General features: G+C 56.1%; 2 pseudogenes; one reads left to right on the plus strand and one right to left on the minus strand.

Moving 5' to 3' along the window:
* Nucleotides 1-284: 284 nt before the first annotated feature.
* LOC102183688 lies at nucleotides 285-2424 on the minus strand (annotated as a pseudogene).
* A 3420-nt stretch (nucleotides 2425-5844) lies between these two features.
* On the plus strand, nucleotides 5845-10901 carry LOC108635378 (annotated as a pseudogene).
* Nucleotides 10902-11488: the final 587 nt, after the last annotated feature.

The following is an 11488-nucleotide window of genomic DNA, read 5'->3' on the forward strand; positions in this document are numbered from 1 at the left end:
GTTTAGGTCAGAGGGAATTTTAATCAAAGAATTATACATTTTCTTCCCACATATATCGCTTTGTATTAGGAAATGACATTGTGATCCATTTCACTACAATATTGCAAAATATTTACAAGAAAATATTTACAAGAAAATAACTCAAACATGAAAGGCAAGATGGGGTGAAATAAATTGGTTTTTCCAGAAATCCTCTACTCCAGTGCCCACAGCACACAATAAGAGAGCCAAAACAAATAACAAAGTTCCCCTTGATCACAAGTTTCCAAGGAATTGGAAGTAGGGGAAGAAATCTGATGAAAATGGTGGTATGAAAGGGGATGGATGTTATTAGCAGCACTGCTTCAATAACCAATTTATTTTGCATGAAATACCCTCTCTTTTATATGCAGTAAATTCTGAACAAGGCTAAACTTTAAGATATTCCTTGGAATGAAACTAAAAATACCCTGACAGTGAAAGCAACTCTTCCACCTAAGCTGAGTAAGAGCCTCTTTCTCCATGAACCACTGATGTGAACAGAAGGCTGATCTAGCATCCAAAGCTGTCACAGCAGCCCTTCCATCTCTTTCATGAAAGCCTGGCAGACATCGTCCTTAGTCTGCACCTGACACGGGAACAGATGGGCCAGATTTGGGTGCTGTTTTGGCGAAAGGCACAGCAGAATCATCCTCTGACTTTCTCTGGGCAGCAGCAGCAGCCCCTTTATTCTCCTGACGCACCCGCAGTGCGGCCGGCACGAATCATGTGATCTCTGCCTTGGGGTTAGTGATCTGTGGCTTGGCACTGACGGTTGCCAGTGGCTTTCGTCTCGATGGTGGCTGCGCTTGTGTCATCCGCCTTGGGTCACTGAATCAAGTTGAGGGAGCACTTAGAACCCCCGGCTTGGGTAAGGGAGCTGGTGGGAAGAGCCCTGGTGGGGCAGGTCCAAGAGGAGGCACCAGAGGTGGGCGCATCATGCCAGGACGGGGTGGAGGGATACCTGGAGGTGCAGGGGGAGGTAGCCGTGGTGGCGGTCCCCGAGGAGGAGGGCCAGGAGGCGGACCTGGGGGTGGACCTGGAGGTAAAAGCGGGGCAGGGGCCCTCAGAGTCCTGGCACTCCAGGCAGTCTCAGGAACGGAGGAGCTCCTGGATGTGGTCCAGGAGGAAGGCCTGCAGGTGGTCCAGGTGGCCGTAAAGGTGGAGCAGGTGGTGGTCCAAGCGGAGGTGGTCCTGGCATGGGGGGTGCTTGTATCTGAGATGGAGGAACAGACTGTGGAGGGGCTTGCTGCCGGGAGGCTGCAGACGTGCTGTCAGAGAGAGATTCCTCCTTATGCTGTTTCTGTGATTGCTTTTCTGCTTTGGGGATCATCCCAATGTTCATCATCATCCTCTGAAAATTCCTCGACTTCTCGTCCCTCTTCAGGGATTTCCTGACCTGCCATTCGAAGCATCATGGCTAGGAGAGGAGTCAGCTCCTTCATGTTCTTCTTCTTCCTAGATTTTCCAGGCATATCTGCAAATCCGTACAATGAGACCTGGTTTTTTTTTTTTCTTCATTGTTGTCTCTCTCTGTGTCAGCATGGTGCACAAATGCACCCCCTTCACTTTCTCCATCTGATCTGTCGCTGTCGCTGTCTTCAGGACTGTCGTCATGCTTATCCTGCTCCGTGTCTTCAGGATAGCCATCGTCTTCACTGGTGCTAGAAACATCATCGTCATGACCCCACTGAGCAAGTTCAGGACTATATAACATGTCCTCATTCTGCCTCTGAGCGGGAAGATCTAGGGCAAAGCCCACTTTGCAGCCATACATTTGTAAGACTTGAGGAGGAGGTGGACCCGGGGGCGGACCTGGAGGTTTCCTGCCAGGGGGCAAATGTGGAACACCATGTCCAAGAAGAGGAAGTATAGAAACTGCCCAAGTTGGAGGTCCATAGGCTGAGGTCTTCTTAAGGATGGAGGGTGGCTGGGCCCCAGGAAGTGGAATGTCCTGGATCACGATGTTGGAAGGAGCGTGCGGCATATCTGGCAGAGGAATACTCTCCACTTCCACATGCTGGGCATTCCTGACAGCATCAAAATACTGGCTAAGTTGAGCCCTCTTCTGTTCATGTTCTACTTCTAGCTTTCTGAATTCTTTGTAAAAATCTGGATTCTCGTTCTCATAGAGTCATAGAATACGTTCAAATGTTTCACGTAGCTTTTACACTTCTCTTTCAGCACTTTCTCATTTAACTGGCTGCTGCACTGGGTTAAACTCCATTTCATCCAGTTTCTCCATGTCCCGGATAATTCATTTGGGATCCTTCATTTTTAAAACTGCAGCTCGTGCCATTGTGCGCTGCCTCTTGTTTAAGCCTCTTTCTGAGCTTCTTTTCTGCCTTGGGCTGCAGGGTTCATGATATTCCCGCTTTTGGTGGAGGACTTGGCTCTCTGCCCCATGCTGACAATGTGTTTGATTTACTTGCTTGTTTAAAAAATAAAACCTTAAACACGCTTCTGCTGGGCTCCTGGGGCTGAGAGAAGCGGGGAGGGGATGAATCTCGGCCCGTTTGACTTCGTAAGGGCCTTCCCCTCTGCTTTTCGGTCAACCATCCAACCACCGCCATCCTGAAACCTCCTGTTGCTTCTTGACCTACACACAGATTTCTCAGAAGGCAGGTAAGGTGGTCTGGTATTCCCATGTCTTTAGGAATTTTCCACAGTTTGTTATGATCCACACAGTCAAAGGCTTTAGTGTAGTCAATAAAGCAGATATTTTTCTGGAATTCCCTTGCTGGGAATGGTCCAACGGATGTTGGGAATTTGATCTCTGCTTCCTCTGCCTTTTCTAAATCCAGCTTGTACATCTGAAAGTTTTTGGTCCACATACTGTTGAAGCCTAGCTTGGAAGATTTTGAGCATTACTTTGCTAGCGTGTGAAATGAGTACAATTGTGTGGTAGTTGGAACATTCTTTATCATTGCCCTTCTTTGGGATTGGAATGAAAACTGACCTTTTCCAGTCCTGTGGCCACTGTTGAGTTTTCTAAATTTGCTGGCATATTGAGTGCAGCACTTTCACAGCATCATCTTTTAGGACTTGAAATAGCTCAGCTGGAATTCCATCACCTCCACTAGCTTTGTAGTAATGCTTCCTAAGTCCCACTTGACTTCACACTCCAGGATGTCTGGCTGTAGGTGAGTGACCACACCATCATGTTTGTTTGGATCATTAAGACCTTTTTTGTATAGTTCTTCTGTGTATTGTTGCCACCTCTTCTTAATACCTTCTGCTTCTGTTAGATCCATACCATTTCTGTCCTTTATTTGGCTCATTTTGCATGAAATGTTCCCTTGGTATCTCTTATTTTCTTGAAGAGATCTCTAGTCTTTCCCATTCGACTGTTTTCCTCTATTTCTTTGCATTGCTCAATTAAGAAGGCTTTCTCTCTCCTTGCCATTCTTCGAAACTCTGCATACAGATGGGTGTATCTTTCCTTTCCTCTTTGCCTTTCGTTCCTCTATCTCAGCTATTACTCAGCACTTCTCAGTAAACATGGGCATTTGCACAGGACACTTCTTCTCACCCATGCGTCCAGCCACCGTCATGGCTGGCAGTCTGGCTGACAGCCAGGCCAGGAGAACATCAGTCCATGCCCCTCGGCCCCTGGTTCCAGGTAGAACCTGAGCAGCTCTGGTCCCCAAGCCCCTGCCTCCATGGGGATAATGTTCTATACGATGGCCTACACTGCAGGTCCTTGCCTCACTGTGTAGTGTCATGCCTAAGGTCTTGTTCATAGCCTGGCTCCATGGCCAGCCTGTGTCCACCCTTACAGCTTCGTGGATGCTCTCTGGTGTACACACTCACTCATCCACCCGCCACCCACCTTGCTTCTAGCTAAACTCAGGAGGTTTGTGTTTTCTAGACAATGTCCACTTGAAATATGTGTTTGACCTTTAAGGTCTTCAAAGTGACCTTCAAAAGATCACAGACACACAAATGGGGGAAACACAATGATGACATTTGGCTACTAAATCAAAGAGCAAAGGAAAACAAAGGGGGTTTTAGGAGAATTGTCTACCATCCATCTCTCACTCATCATGCACCATCTGTCACCTAACAATCTATCCACCAACCCATCTGCCTATCCACCTCTGCTCCTGACCAGACACCTCTATACACCCAGCATCTAATAACTGTGCCAGAGGCTTCTGGATAATTCCACTCTGATGCTTTCTGAAGGCCCTTATACCCCCACCCCACCCCTGCCCCAACCTCTCCTTGACTTGACGTTCTTGAGGGTGTTGGTAGCCCAGCTGTGCAAAGTGCAGGGGAGATGGATGTTGCCCAGTCTCCTCTACCCTCTGGGATGGTGGTGCCGCCCTAGCTGGAGGCCTTGAGGCACCTCAGGGAGCCTGGCCCCTCTGCAGACAGGCTTCTGTGATGTATCAGGTTCGCTTCCCTTGGGTCATTCCCACATTCTTCCCGGGGTGTGCAGTTCCCATGGGAAACTGAGCTGAGGGTGAGAGCTCAGCCTCCTGGAAACCCTGGGACAGGAGGTCCAGGCTGAGGCCTGCGCTCAGACACCAGGGTTCCCCAGCCATGGAGCCTGCCATGGACAAGGGTCCACACCGGTCACGTGCCCTCACCCACGCCAGACTCAGCCAGGAGATGGCAGCCGATGGTCCTGGCAAGGGAGGGTCAGAGGCACAGCCAGACCTAGCCGCGTCTGTTACTCACCTGCAGGAGAGCCTCATCTGCCTCCCAGGCGGCTCCTGGCATTGCCCAGTGTGCTCGGACAGAAGCCAGAAAATATGTTCTCAGTTGGAACAGGCTCTATTATTTATGAAGTTCTATTTAATATTTGAAAATCAAAAGCTTGGAAAGAAAACATCCAACAGGGTCTCAGGGTAAACAAACAGGCCCTCTGATGCCACTCTTCGGGGCCTCAGCTGTGGGGTTGGAATGGAGCCCCTGGGAGGCAGCAGAGGCCTCGGGAGGTGGGAGAGCCTGTGCTGACACCCAGGTGAGCCTCCCAGGGTCTGTGTTAAAACTACACATTCCAAGTTAACTTTTGGAACTCACAATACCCCTCATGGGTAAGGACTTTTGCATTTAATTTAGAAAAATTTACTCCTAGTCCTAAATACTACATCAATTTTCTTTACAAAGTGGAAGAAAGTACTTGTGGAGGCTGGAGCCGAGACTGCTGGCCTCTGTGTGAGTGGAGCTCCGAGATAACCAACCAGTGTGTCTACACTGGGGCAGGATTATCTCCACCGGTACAGGTGGTCTACACGGGGGCAGGCGTGACTACACCGGGGCAGCTGTGTCTACACTGGGTCAGACACAACTATAGGGGGGCAGGTATGTCTACACTGGGGTAGGCACATCTCCACGAGGGCAGGCAGGTCTCCCTGGGGCCAGGTCCTTCCCTTGTTTGCTACACATTCTTTCGCAGGAGTTCTATGTTTGGGGAAAGTTTAAAGCTACATCTTCCAGACAAATGAGAGCCAGCCAAGGTTGGATGCAGCTCCTGGGATGTTGGAAATCTCCCAGGCCCCGCAGGACAAGCAGGCAGCTGAGCCGGGCCACAGCGCTGATGGTGGTGCTGCGCTCAGGAGGGAGGTCCCAGTGTGTCCACTGCCAGAGACAACCTAGGGCTCCAGGACCACTCTGGCCACCATGACCACCCTTGGCATGGAGGAGCCCTGAGCAGGCAGGCGGCAGACAGAGCCACCTGTGGGGGTGTGGCCTTTGGGAAGGAGGCCGACACTCCCCCTCGGGGCTGACCCCACAGACCCCGGGCAGCCTGCAGGAGATGCCAGCGGCAGAGCTCCTGGGTCGCAGGAGTCCCCGGGGGACACAGAGGCCAAAGGGATGAGCTTAGAGCAGTGGAGACGCCTGCAAGAACACGACCGACCGAAGCCGGCCTTGGAGCTGCGCAAGATCCAGGCTGCCCTGCCTGCCGGCGCAGTCGTGATTCACCGGTCCAGACACGGAGGAGGGAGAAACCGCCCGCCGCCCGCACAGGAGCACCACCGGCTCGACCGGCCCAGCACGGACACCCCGCCTCCGCCTCCGGGGCCGACGGACGTCGGCCACGGCCCTTGTGCCAGCGGGAGGGCCAGAGCGACCAAGGGGAGGAACAAGAAGCCGCGGCCATCTCTGGGGCTGTGGCGGTAGGCCGGCTCTGAGCACATGCGTGCAGACGCCCAGGCACAGTCTGCGTGGGGCCCGCCCTGGGCGACGCAGCAAGAGTGCCGAGGAGGAGCGAGTTCCTCTCTGGCGGTGAGGACGATGCGGCCTCCGGGGAAAAGGCGGTACCTGGAGTGAGCCCGGGGTCTCGGTGTTCCCTGGGAACGGGTTCGTGCCCGAGCGGCTCAGCTCTCAAGGGCTGGCTCTGCTGGGAAGTCGGCGGAGCGAATGGGGTGCGTGAGCGGGTCTGAGCACGGTGCCAGGGCCTGCCACTTCTGCGAGGGTGGGAGAGTCGTCTCTGGATGGGACTTTGGGTGTGGCTTTGCCTTTCTTCCCCCGTCTCCAGCCCCTGGCCGCACCGCTGGCCTCTGGTGAGTGACGCGGCCTGGAGACGCCTCACAGAACGCTCACAGCCAGCCGAGCAAGGAGACGATGTCCGGAGCCCTTCGGCGGGGAGGTGCAGGGAAGAGCGGGTGCAGGTCCACGCACCGTGTCCTTCCGGCCGGCCAGGCTCTCGAAAATGCCCCAAACGTCGAGCAGCATCCGGGGTGGGCGGGGAGGGGGGGGGAGAGATGGGCAAGCAGTCTTTATGGGTGGCTGTCCTCGGGAGGCCTCGTGCTACTAGGCAGAGGGTCCGGCAGGAATGAGGCGGGGATCCGTGCGTCCCCGGCAGGACGCTCTTCCGCAAAGTTCCCTGGGGCTCCATTTCCGGTGCAAGGAGCATGCTGGAGAAGCGCCAAGTGCCAAACAGGAGAAGCGATCCACGGTGCCATGAGCACCACCACCGGCACCACCAGCACCGACACGAAGGCCAAGGGGAGAAAGGCGAGCCAACCAGTCCCAAAGAAACCTCTCCACCAGCAGTGCACCGGGGCCTAGGTGGAGATCCGTCACGCAGCGTTCATTTCTGGAAGCAAAGGTCCTCCCCACACTGAGGAAAGACCCGAGCCTACCCTAGATTGGGATAGCAAGACAACTGGACTTCCGACTCTGCCCGTCCTGCCTGGCAGTCAGTTGTCTCTTCCAGCTGGGCCCCGGACAAACGCCGCTGGACGCGAGGAGATGCGGCCGGCCTCCAAAGTGCCTGGGGCGGTGGGGAAACTGTCCTCCCCTAGCTGCTTTCCCGACTGCCTCATGATTCCCGTGACCCGGTGGAGGGGCGCCTGAGGACCCTTATCGATCACCTCTTGCGTTTTATTTCTGTTTCTTGGCTGACGGCTGCGAACCCCAAACCCTCCAGCAAAGGGCAGACCAGGGAATGTGCGGTTTAACACCTCAGACCTCGAGGGACAACTCTGGCTGCTGACCGCGCCAGTCGGCGTGGCAAGGAACAGAGAACGTTCCGATGGCTCGTTTCCCCCGCATGGTTCCCTACAGCGCACCATGCCCTCCACATGTGGAGAGGAAAAAGAATGATGAGCAGTATCTTCCCCCAAGAACACGAACAAGCGTGCCCACGCCAGGACGTGGAGCCGCCCACAGCCCTCCCTCATCATCACCACCCATCTTCCTCCGCCCCATCGTCTCCAATGGACTTACTGCTTGCCCCATCCACCCCCTCTGAAGAAGAGGGAGAAGGAGAAGGAGAAAAAGGAGAAGAATGGCGACTGCAGCGGCGTGGCAGAGGGAGTGGGAAGGTGGCCTTACGCTGGGGGAAATCCGTGCAAAAGCGAGAAAGATACTGGCTGATCTCGCTTCTCTGTGCCATGGGAAGGAGGCAAGAGGACAGGCAAGGGTGTGAGCACTTGGACGATAAAGCACAAAGTGGTAGGGTCCTGGGATGGGATGGGGAAGCGGGACGTGGGAGGGGTGCAAGAGGCTAAGGAAGAAAGCGGGGTCAGGGCCATTCTTTCCTAGTAAGGATCCACGGAATCAAGGCTTCAGCTATGGTATGGGAAACCCATGGACCGTGAAACCCCCATCGTCCTGGAAGGCAAGCATAATGTCCAGGACGGGAGAGCAAACAAACACACCTGTCCCACACCGAGAAGGAAAGCAACAGTCATCCTCTTCCAGGAGGGAAACCTTTCTTATACCTTGACTTATAGCGCGTTTTAAGCCCTGGAATTGGAAAGACGACTGTATGAGCCAACTATTGTATATAAAATAGAGAAAGAGAATAAAAGCAACAAGAAAATAACAAAATGAACACAAAATGAAAAAAATAATAAAAAAAGGAAAAGCAAAAAAAAACAACCCACAAAAAACCGCTCGAAAACCCCCCCCAAAAAAAGAAAACAAAACAAAGAAAGCAACGACAACAACAAACAACAAACCACTATCAAAACAAATGGAAGAAGGAAAAGGAAGGGCAAAGGCAACGGAGACATAAAAAGAGCTGAAGCAAGGAATCCAAAGTTGCAGCAAACCTATGCCTTTTGGAATGAGCTCGCTTTGGGGCTTGACCAACGGCCCTGAAGGGAGAAAAGCATATGTGCCACTCTCTCGGCATCTTTTGGTGCTAGGACCCTGAACGCTAGGAGAGTGTCCAGTGAGAAAGCATAGAAATTGGAGCGGACCTCACTGGAGAGCAAAGTTGAGGCAAGGGTTTCTTGTTGTCTGGGGAGGGGTTGTCCTCAGGCAGGGGTCTGGGGAGGGGAGACCCCTAAAGGGGAGAGGGTGGGGGGCAGACATATGTTTGCACAAGTGTGTGAGGACTGTGAATGGTGAGCCCACGGCATTCCTCTGCAGCCCGCATTTGTGTGCTGAACTTGGAAGGCCACAGTGACTCTCTAGCCGGGCAAGGCTGGAAGGCCCAATGGCCCCGAATCATTTGCATCCGGAGCCCTTTGGTCCAGGGGGGCCAGGTCGGAAGTGCGTGCGGGCTTCGTCAAGGGGAATTCCCGAGAAAAGTGTCGGTGGTTGGATGGCGGGAGTGGGAGTGGGCAGGCCCTCGGCCGCCTCAGCGAATGAGGAGCTTGCACGTGCGGGGGTGGGGCCGTGGGAAAGGACCCCAAAGGACCGAGGGCGGGGCCAAGGCCCTTTTTGGAGACGACGGTGTGAGGGAAGAGGCATCGGCGTGCAGCTGCGATGGAAACGTGGGCCTGCGTGGGGAGGGAAGACCCGGGGGCAGTTCAGCGGGAGGTGCGTGTCCGGGCTCCCTTCAACGTCTTAGCCGGAGGGCGAGGTTGTCGGGCCAGCGCCGCTGGTGCGGATGCCCTTCGGGACCCTCTGTCCCTGAGGGGCCGTCGCCGGCAGTCGGGCGCCCCCAGCGGGTGACTTGGCTCCTGGGTCAGCGGGGCTGGCGCCTGGCCAGAAAGTCGCCCTGAGTTGGAGGGGGCCGTGGGGGGTGGGCGCTGGGCTTCAGAATCTGGGGAACACCTGCTACGTGAACGCGGCGCTGCAGTGTCTGAGCCACACGCCGCCCCTGGCCAGCTGGCTGGTGTCCCGGCAGCACGCCACCCTCTGTCCGGCCGGCAGCTCCTGCACGCTCTGTGCCATGCGAGCTCACGTGACCCGAGCCCTCCTTCACGCGGGAGAGGTGATCCGGCCCCGCAAGGACCTGCTGGCGGGCTTCCACAGACACCAGCAGGAAGATGCCCACGAGTTTCTGATGTTCACTCTGAATGGCATGCAGCAAGGGTGCCTGAGTGCATCCCAGCCGTCGGGCCACGCCTCGAGGACACCAGCGTCGTCCGTCAGATCTTCGGCGGGACGTGGAGGTCTCGGATCCAGTGTCTCCACTGCCTCGGTGTCTCGGACACGTTCGACCCTCATCTGGACGTCAGCCTGGATATCACGGCGGCTCAGAGTGTGGAGCAAGCTCTGAGAGAGCTGGTCAAGCCCGAGAAGCTGGAGGCGGAAAATGCCTATGACTGTGGCGTTTGTCTCCGGAAGGTGCCTGCCACCAAGAGGTTGACTTTTGCACAGCACCTCCCAGGTCCTGGTGCTGGTGCTGAAGCGGTTCACACAGCTGAGTGGGGCCAAAAGGGCTCAGGAGGTGCGCTATCCCCAGCGCCTGGACGTGCAGCCCTACACGTCTGAGGGGAAGGCAGGGCACTGGCTACGTGCTCTTATGCCGTGCTGGTGCACTCCGGGTGGAGCTGTGAGCGAGGACACTACTTTTGTTACGTCCGAGCCGGCAACGGCCAATGGTATAAGATGGACGATGCCAAGGTGACCGCCTGTGACGAGACTGCTGCCCTGAGCCAGAGCGCCTATGTCCTGTTCTACGCCCCGGGAGGGTGCGTGGGAAGGGGGCGCTGGGGGAGGGGCAGCGGCCCCCCTCGGGGCTGACCCCACAGACCCCGGGCAGCCTGCAGGAGATGCCAGCGGCAGAGCTCCTGGGTCGCAGGAGTCCCCGGGGGACACAGAGGCCGAAGGGATGAGCTTAGAGCAGTGGAGACGCCTGCAAGAACACAACCGACCGAAGCCGGCCTTGGAGCTGCGGCAAGATCCAGGCTGCCCTGCCTGCCGGCGCAGTCGTGATTCACCGGTCCAGACCGGGAGGAGGGAGAAACCGCCCGCCGCCCGCACAGGAGGCACCACCGCTCGACATCGACGGCGTGCCCGGCAGCCCAGCGACGGACACCCGCCTCCGGCCTCCGGGTGGCCGACGGATAGCGTTCTGGCGTCGCGGCCCTAGCCACAACCGCGCCTGGCCAGTGTCTCGCCATGGGCGCGGTGTCCCAGGCCAGCCCCAGCAGCTGCGACCAACGCTGCGTGTTAGGAACAAGAAGCCGCGGGGCCCGGCCATCTACTGCTGCGTGGCCGTGTGGCCGGGCTCTTGTCCATGCTAGGCGAGGCTGTTCACCTGAGCACGTGACGCCCGAGCCTCCATTGTCCCGTGCAACGGACGCCCATGGGGCACACTCTGCTGTGAAGGGCTGCTCCCGCGCCTGGGCGACGCCACGCGCAGTGAATGGGAACTGCTGAGGAGGGAGGCGTATGTCATCATGCCTCGTTCATCCGAGCACGGCAAGGGTATGCCACGATGTTTCTTGATGTTCACGATGTCGATGTGCAGAATGCATGCACCGTCGAACGGGTGCGGAACTAGGGCCAGTGGCATGTCACCAACGCTGGCAGCTCGGGTGGCCCGCAGGCTCAGGGACACCAGCGTCGTCCGTAGAAGGTCTCCTTCTCCGTCGGTGTTCGACCTGTCGGGAGGGATACGTTCGGGTTCTCCAGTGTGCTGTCTTCCATGCCGAGCGGCGGCTCAGCTCTCGCAGGGCATGGCCTCTGGTCTGGTGCCGTCGGCGGAGCGAATGGCGTGTGCCGTGAGCGGCGGTCTGATTCCACTGTCTTCGGCACGTTCGACCCTCATCTGGAAAACGTTCCAGCCTGGATATCACCGGATGCCAGGCCTGCACCTCCTGCTGGCCCT

The sequence above is a fragment of the Capra hircus genome, unplaced genomic scaffold (assembly GCF_001704415.2).
Source record: "Capra hircus breed San Clemente unplaced genomic scaffold, ASM170441v1, whole genome shotgun sequence".
Taxonomy (NCBI): Eukaryota; Metazoa; Chordata; class Mammalia; order Artiodactyla; family Bovidae; genus Capra; species Capra hircus.